Raw genomic sequence first — 8,581 nt, 5'->3', positions numbered from 1 at the left:
TGTTGTTTTTGGATGGAATGTCCTATAAATATCAATTAAGTCCATCTTGTTTAATGTATCATTTAAAGCTTGTGTTTCCTTATTTATTTTCATGTTGGATGATCTGTCCATTGGTGAAAGTGGGGTGTTAAAGTCCCCTACTATGAATGTGTTACTGTTGATTTCCCCTTTTATGGCTGTTAGTATTTGCCTTATGTATTGAGGTGCTCCTATGTTGAGTGCATAAATGTTTACAATTGTTATATCTTCTTCTTGGATCGATCCCTTGATCATTATGTAGTGTCCTTCTTTGTCTCTTCTAATAGTCTTTATTTTTTTTTTTTTTTTTTTCTTTTTGCGATATGCGGGCCTCTCACTGCTGTGGCCTCTCCCGTTGCGGAGCACAGGCTCCGGACGCGCAGGCCCAGCGGCCATGGCTCACGGGCCCAGCCGCTCCGCGGCATATGGGATCCTCCCAGACCGGGGCACGAACCCGTATCCCCTGCATCGGCAGGCGGACTCTCAACCACTGCGCCACCAGGGAGGCCCTAATAGTCTTTATTTTAAAGTCTGTTTTGTCTGATATGAGAATTGCTACTCCAGCTTTCTTTTGGTTTCCATTTGCATGGAACATCCTTTTCCATCCCCTTACTTTCAGTCTGTATGTGTCTCTAGGTCTGAGGTGGGTCTCTTGTAGACAGCATATATATGGGTCTTGTTTTTGTATCCATTCAGCCAATCTGTGTCTTTTGGTGGGAGCATTTAATCCATTTACATTTAAGGTAATTATCGATATGTATGTTCCTATTCCCATTTTCTTTTTTTAAAAAATTATTTTCTTTTCTTTTCTTTTATTTTTGGCTGTGTTGGGTCTTCATTTCTGTGCAAGGGCTTTCTCCAGCTGCAGCAAGTGGGGGCCGCTCTTCATCGTGGTGTGCGGGGCTCTCACTATCACGGCCTCTCTTGTCGGAGCACAGGCTCCAGATGCGCGGGCTCAGCAGTTGTGGCTCACAGGCCCAGTCGCTCCACGGCACGTGGGATTCTCCCAGACCAGGGCTTGAACCCGTGTCCCCTGCATTGGGAGGCAGACTCTCAACCACTGCGCCACCAGGGAAGCCCCTATTCCCATTTTCTTAATTGTTTTGGGTTCGTTATTGTAGGTGTTTTCCTTCTCTTGTGTTTCTTGCCTAGAGAAGTTCCTTTAGCATTTGTTGTAAAGCTGGTTTGGTGGTGCTGAACTCTCTTAGATTTTGCTTGTCTGTAAACGTTTTAATTTCTCCATCAAATCTGAATGAGATCCTTGCTGGGTAGAGTAATCTTGGTTGTAGGTTGTTCTCCTTCATCACTTTAAATATGTCCTGCCACTCCCTTCTGGTTTGTAGAGTTTCTGCTGAAAGATCAACTGTTAACCTTATGGGGATTCCTTTGTGTGTTATTTGTTGTTTTTCCTTTGCTGCTTTTAATATGTTTTCTTTGTATTTAATTGACAGTTTGATTAATATGTGTCTTGGCATGTTTCTCCTTGGATTTATCCTGTATGGGACTCTCCGTGCTTCCTGGACTTGATTAACTATTTCCTTTCCCATATTAGGGAAGTGTTCAACTATAATCTCTTCAAATATTTTCTCAGTCCCTTTCTTTTTCTCTTCTTCTTCTGGAACCCATATAATTCGAATGTTGGTGCGTTTAATGTTGTCCCAGAGGTCTCTGAGACTGTCCTCAGTTCTTTTCATTCTTTTTTCTTTATTCTGTTCTGCAGTAGTTATTTCCACTATTTTATCTTCCAGGTCACTTATCCGTTCTTCTGCCTCAGTTATTCTGCTATTGATCCCATCTAGAGTGTTTTTAATTTCATTTATTGTGTTGTTCATCGTTGCTTGTTTCATTTTTTGTTCTTCTAGGTCCTTGTTAAATGGTTCTTGCATTTCGTCTATTGTACTTCCAAGATTTTGGATCATCTTTACTATCATTACTCTGAATTCTTTTTCAGGTAGACTGCCTATTTCCTCTTCATTTGTTAGGTCTGGTGGGTTTTTATCTTGCTCTTTCATCTGCTGTGTGTTTTTCTGTCTTCTCATTTTGCTTATCTTACTGTGTTTGGGGTCTCCTTTTTGCAGGCTGCAGGTTCATATTTCCCGTCATTTTTGGTGTCTGTCCCCAGTGGCTAAAGTTGGTTCAGTGGGTTGTGTAGGCTTCCTGGTGGAGGGGACTAGTGCTTGTGTTCTGGTGGATGAGGCTGGATCTTTTCTATCTCGTGGGCAGGTCCACGTCTGGTGGTGTGTTTTGGGGTGTCTGTGGACTTATTATGATTTTAGGCCGCCTCTCTGCTAATGGGTGGGGTTGTGTTCCTGTCTTGCTAGTTGTTTGGCATAGGATGTCCAGCACTGTAGCTTGCTGGTCGTTGAGTGAAGCTGGGTGCTGGTGTTGAGATGGAGATTTCTGTGAGATTTTCGCCGTTTGATATTATGTGAGGTTGGTAGGTCTCTTGTAGACCAGTGTCCTGAAGTTGGCTCTCCCACCTCAGAGGCACAGCACTGACTCCTGGCTGCAGCACCAAGAGCCTTTCATCCACACGACTCAGAATAAAAGGGAGAAAAGGTAGAAAGAAAGAAAGAAAGAAAGAAAGTAAGAAAGGAGGGAGGGAGGGAGGAAGGAAGGAGGGAAGGAAGGAAAGAAAGAAAGAAGATAAAATAAAGTAAAATAAAGTAAGAGAAAATAAAGTTATTAAAATAAAAAATAATTATTAAGAAAGAAATTTTTTTAAAAGAAAAACAAAAACAAAAAACCAAAAACAGACGGATAGAACCCTAGGACAAATGGTGGAAGCAAAGCTATACAGACAAAATCTCACACAGAAGCATACACATACACACACAAAAAGAGGAAAAGGGGAAAAAATAATAAATCTTGCTCTCAAAGCCCACCTCCTCAATTTGGGATGATTTGTTGTCTATTCATGTATTCCACAGATGCAGGGTACATCAAGTTGATTGTGGAGCTTTAATTTGCTGCTTCTGAGGCTGCTGGGAGAGATTCCCCTTTCTCTTCTTTGTTCGCACAGCTCCCGGGGCTCAGCTTTGGATTTGGCCTCGCCTCTGCATGTAGGTCGCCGGAGGGCATCTGTTCTTCGCTCAGAAAGGACGGGGTTAAAGGAGCCGCTGATTCGGGGGCTCTGGCTCACTCAGGCCGGCGGGAGGGAGGGGCACGGAGGCGGGGCGAGCGTGCACCGGCGGCAGAGGCCGGCGTGACGTTGCGCCAGCATGAGGCGCGCCGTGCGTTCTCCCCGGGAAGTTGTCCGTGGATCCCGGGACCCCGGCGGTGGCGGGCTGCACAGGCTCCCGGGAGGGGAGGTGTGGACAGTGACCTGTGCTTGCACACAGGCTTCTTGGTGGCGGCAGCAGCAGCCCCAGCGTCCCACGCCCGTCTCTGGGGTCTGCGTTGGCTCGCGCCCGTCTCTGGAGCTCCTTTAAGCAGCGCTCTGAATCCCCTCTCCTCGCCCAACAGGAAACAAAGAGGTAAGAAAAAGTCTCTTGCCTCTTCGGCAGGTCCAGACTTTTTGCCGGACTGCCTCCCGGCCAGCCGTGGCGCATTAGCCCCTTCAGGCTGTGTTCACGCCGCCAACCCCAGTCCTCTCCCTGCGCTCCCACCGAAGCCCGATCCTCAGCTCCCAGCCCCGCCCACCCTGGCTGTTGAGCAGACAAGCCTCTCGGGCTGGTGAGTGGCGGTCGGCCCCGATCCTCTGTGCGGGAATCTCTCTGCTTTGCCCTCCGAAGCCCTGTTGCTGCGCTCTCCTCAGCAGCTCCAACGCTCCCTCCCTCCGCCACCCGCAGTCTCTGCCCGCGAAGGGGCTTCCTAGTGTGTGGAAACCTTTCCTCCTACACGGCTCCCTCCCACTGGTGCAGGTCCCGTCCCTATTCTTTTGTCTCTGTTTATTCTTTTTTCTTTTGCCCTACCCAGGTACGTGGGGAGTTTCTTGCCTTTTGGGAGGTCTGATGTCTTCTGCCAGCGTTCAGTAGGTGTTCTGTAGGAGTTGTTCCACGTGTAGATGTATTTCTGGTGTATCTGTGGGGAGGAAGGTGATCTCCGCGTCTTACTCTTCTGCCATCTTCCCCTCGTCCCAAACTTTTGATATTCATACTCATTAAGAGTGAAAGATACAGGGGCAACTGGGCCACCCAATGGACAGTTTCACACTGAGGCTGCATAGTCTTGGAGAGCCACGTGCACCCATGTGGTCTCTGAAAGCTGCCAATTATGGATTCCATGATACGGCATAATCCTTGAGCCTCCCACTGCTTCATTGAGCAAGAATTTCCTAACCACCATAGCATTTAGTCTCTGCTCTTTGTAAAGGAGCGAGGAGACTGGATAAATGAGCAATATTGTTCTTGGGGGATGGGTGAGTCATGTGGCCAGGGGGCAGGTGTGACTCCTGGGCTCCCACCACCAGAGACATCAAGGAGGGCTGTGCCTTTTGCAAGAGGAAGAGGTTCTTGCTGTTGTGGGCGGACAGCAAGAGCACTGGATGGGTGGCTGCAGCCCCTGACCCTAACTCAGCCCCTTCCTTCCTTGGCCTTCAGATCCCACAGCTGTGCAGTGGGCCGTCAGTGATGTGGAATCTGCCGCTTTCCCCAAGCCAGCATCTGTTCTCAGGACAAAGTCCAGAACCTCAGCTTTCCTTTGGGAACTTCTTACCTGTTTCCAGTCCAAACAGTTCCAGAGGGCTGATGCTACGTTCCACCCACCTTGAAGATGGGCATATGATCCACATTTAGCCAATCCCATGTTCCACCCTATGGGTGCTCTGATGGGTTCAAGGACGATGCTATGACCCCAAACCAGGCCAATGACGCTTATTTTATTTTATTTTTTGGCCGTGCTGTGCACGTGGGATTTTAGTTCCCCGACCAAGGATTGAACCTGTGCCCCCTACATTGGGAGCGCAGAGTCTTAACCACTGGACCACCAGGGAAGTCCCATCCCCTCATTTTCAAAACTGCTATGGATTTAAAGCACACAAGATGGTTGTGATATGAGTGGCCTTTTCAGTATGACTTCTTTGACTTAGAATGTTTTCAATGTTTATCCATGTTGTAACATGTATTATCAGTGCTTCATTCATTTTTTTTATTGTGGTTAAAAATACATAACATGGGGATGGGGGGGCAAGTGGAGGGAACGGCCCAGATGCACACCATTCACGGACCCTCTGGACTGGAGGGACTCGTGAGAGCCGGAGCCCAGAAATCCGGGGACGGATAAGATGCAGCATCCCCTCCAATTCCCGTGAGCACCCCTTGCTCCATCCTGTGCCCAAATACCTCAGCTAGGCCCTCTCCCCACTCTTGACACTCCAGACTCAGCCGGGACAGACCTCCGCAGCCGCCGCTCCCCACCCTGCAGGAGAAGCTCAGAGGTACTGTCTCCCTTTCCTCTGAGGGACTCTTTTTGGTGACCACAAAAGGATTTGATCGCTCAGGACAAAGCTGGTAGGGGACAGCGGGATGGCTGCGCCCGGCGGGCCGCGCTTCCTCCTGACCTTCGACTTTGACGAGACTATCGTGGACGAAAACAGCGAAGACTCCATCGTGCGTGCGCCGCGGCGGGCCAGTGGCTGCCTGAGAGCCTGCGTGCCACCTAGCGCGAGGGCTTCTATGACGAGTACATGCAGCGCGTCTTCCAGTACCTGGGCGAGCAGGGCGTGCAGCCGCGGGACCTGCACGCCATCTACGAGGCCTGTCGCTGCACAGGCTCCTGGGAGGGGAGGTGTGGACAGTGGCCTGTGCTCGCACACAGGCTTCTTGGTGGCGGCAGCCGGGGACGGGCGAGCTGCTGCAGTTTGTGGCCAAGCAGGGCGCCTGCTTTGAGGTTATTCTCATCTCAGACGCCAACACCTTTGGCGTGGAGAGTGCGCTGTGCGCCGCCGGCCACCACGGCCTGTTCTGCCGCATCTTCAGCAACCCGTCGGGGCCCGACCCTTGGGGGCTGCTGGCGCTGCGGCCCTTCCACGCGCACAGCTGCGCTCGCTGCCCCGCCAACATGTGCCAGCACAAGGTGCTCAGCGACTACCTGCGCGAGTGGGCCCACGACGGCGTGCCCTTCGAGCGCCTTTTCTACGTGAGCGATGGCAACAACGACTTCTGCCCCATGGGGCTGCTGGCAGGCGGCGACGTGGCCTTCCTGCGCCGCCGCTACCCCATGCACTGCCTTATGCAGGAGGCGCAGAAGGCCGAGCCCAGCTCCTTCCGCGCCAGGGTGGTGCCCTGGGAAACCTCCACCGAAGTGCGCCTACACCTGCATCAGGTGCTGAGGACGTGGCCTGCAGGGGGCACCCGGGCGGGGAGGGGGTGGGGCGGTGGGGGTCGGGAAAGAGAAAGCTAGTTTTATTTTATTTATTTATTTTTTTTTTGCGGTACACGGGCCTCTCACTGTTGTGGCCTCTCCCGTTGCGGAAAACAGGCTCCGGACGCGCAGGCTCAGCGGCCATGGCTCACGGGCCCAGCCGCTCCGCGGCATGTGGGATCTTCCTGAACCGGGGCACGAACCCGTGTCCTCTGCCTCGGCAGGCGGACTCTCAACCACTGCGCCACCAGGGAAGCCCGAGAAAGCTAGTTTTATTATTCCCTTTCCCTTTCGTTTTGGTATATCCCTCCGGGATTTCCCAGAATCCCAGGTTGGTCCATTTGGGGACTGGAGGAGGGAGTTGGGAGCTGTCCCCATCTGTGCAGTTAACCCAGCTCAGCTGCCTCCCCCAGTTCCACTGCAAGCGAATTCTGGAGTCTGGCCGCACCAGGGTGGCGCGCATATCTGAGCAGGCAGCAGTGTTTCCACAAACCTTGTCCTCTCAGTTGGGAGGACGGGGTTCCCTGTCAGGGTAGAGAAGGAACAATGTCCTGCCGCGTTGTGGTTAACTGTTGCCTTGGGCTGCGTGGCCTCCCTCCTCCAGTCTTCTGTCCAGGGGACCGAGGCCCTGAAATGTACCCCCCCCAACCTCCCCCGCACCGGGCTCCCCACGGAGAGAGGTGGTGCTCCCTGCCGACGGTCCCAGGCCTAGATCTTGCTTTACCTACTTTCACTCTACAGTACACTCCTTGCCCCCACCCCCACCCCTCTCAGCATCCCCACAGGATAAAAAGCTAGAGGGAACAGTCACCTCCTGTTGGTGGAAAGAGGTAGCACACTGTTCCGGGGCTCGGGTCTGGCCAGCCAGGGACCTCACAGAGCCCGAAGATGTCTCCTTGCACCCCAGCCTCATCTATGCAGCAAGAAACCAGGGACTTAACCAAAGTCGCCCCACTGACTGGGCCTTTTGAGCCCCCCTCCTCCCGTATGGAACAGAAAGCCATGATGCTGTAAAGCAGAGCCAGTGGAAACCCAAGGCCCACCTCCCTCTTCTGGAGTTTCAGAGCTGTAAAGGAGGTGAAGGGGCGGAGGTGAGCGAGATGTCTCACGCTGCCGTCTGGGGGATGAGGGCGAAGTGAGCTCTGCTCTCAGAGAGCCCCACCTAAGTGAGGGAGCTGGTCCCCACCCTGGGAGGAGTGCCCAGCCTGGGGAACCAAGACTGAATACATAACAAAGCAGGCAACAGGCAAAAGAGCAGGGTGCGGCCCACCTTCGCAGAGGGGCACAGGGGTCTAGTGTGGAGGGCTCAGTGAGCACCGAGGAGATGGGAGATACTGCTGCTTAGGGCAGGCAGAGGAGGCTCAATTAGCGGGAGCCTTACAGGTGGGTTGCCTTTCAGTCCCTCGGCCCGCTAGCCCTGCAGGGCAATCATCAGGAGGTCATCAGAATTTTATTCAAAGTTGGCACTTGCAGCTGGAGACCCTGTCTTGCATGGCGTAAGGGTCCCCTGTGGATAAGGTCACCAAACTCCTTGGCTTCCAGTTCTTTCCTGTCTCCAGCAGGCATCTGGGTACCTCCTCTGTCTTTACCAGGACCCCTTCCCACTGAAATGGCGGGAAGGAACAGACACAGCTCACAGCCCAGGAGGCATGCCGGACTGGTCCAGTCTTGACTGGAGCAGGCTTTGGTATGGGACTCAAGAGGGTCACTCAAGGTGGTGCTTGGGTCAGCATCCCAGAGATCCCAGGCTGTCAGCAGCTGGGCTGCACATAGTTCCCGGGGAAGAATCCAGACCCCTCTGAGCCGATGCCCTCACAGCAGCCATCGGAGTAGTGGTGGGTGATGCAGCTAATGGTGCCCTCAGAGAAGGAGAGTTTGTTGTCCTTCTGGCGGGTGTATGGGTACAGTGTCATTACTGCAGGGCGGGAGGAGAGGGGTGCCATGAGATGTGCCTCCTGCCCCGCCATAGGGATGCTTGTGCCCACATACTGGACTCTAGGGGGCAATGTGGGGAGTGGGGCAGGAGATGCCTTCTTCAAAGCCCCAGGACTCCTCCCCAGCTGAGCTAATATTCAGTATCAGGCCAGCTGCTTCCCTCCTCTGTGGGGGTGCGGTGGGGTGGAATAAAAGGCTCCACAAGGGTGACACAGGCCATCCCCTCCACTCCAAGAAACTTCAGTGTTTGAGAGCAGGGCCCCAGGATCTACCCATGTTTTGTAATCTGCTTTCAGCCCCCGTTCATCCTGGTCTTCCCACAATG

At 52.8% G+C, this 8,581-nt stretch overlaps 1 pseudogene across 1 annotated transcript; it reads left to right on the top strand.

The window, feature by feature from the left end:
• The first annotated feature begins 5,483 nt into the window (after positions 1–5,483).
• Positions 5,484–6,996, top strand: LOC309801926 (phosphoethanolamine/phosphocholine phosphatase-like; annotated as a pseudogene). Its single transcript has 2 exons — positions 5,484–5,730; positions 5,776–6,996. The product of its transcript is annotated as a phosphoethanolamine/phosphocholine phosphatase-like (transcript).
• The last annotated feature ends 1,585 nt before the right edge of the window (positions 6,997–8,581 follow it).

This window comes from Mesoplodon mirus (genome assembly GCF_964341445.2).
Source record: "Mesoplodon mirus genome assembly, chromosome: 1".
In the NCBI taxonomy this organism is placed as follows: Eukaryota; Metazoa; Chordata; class Mammalia; order Artiodactyla; family Ziphiidae; genus Mesoplodon; species Mesoplodon mirus.
Note: the sequence above shows the minus strand (reverse complement) of the source record. Positions and strands in the feature narration are given on the sequence as shown.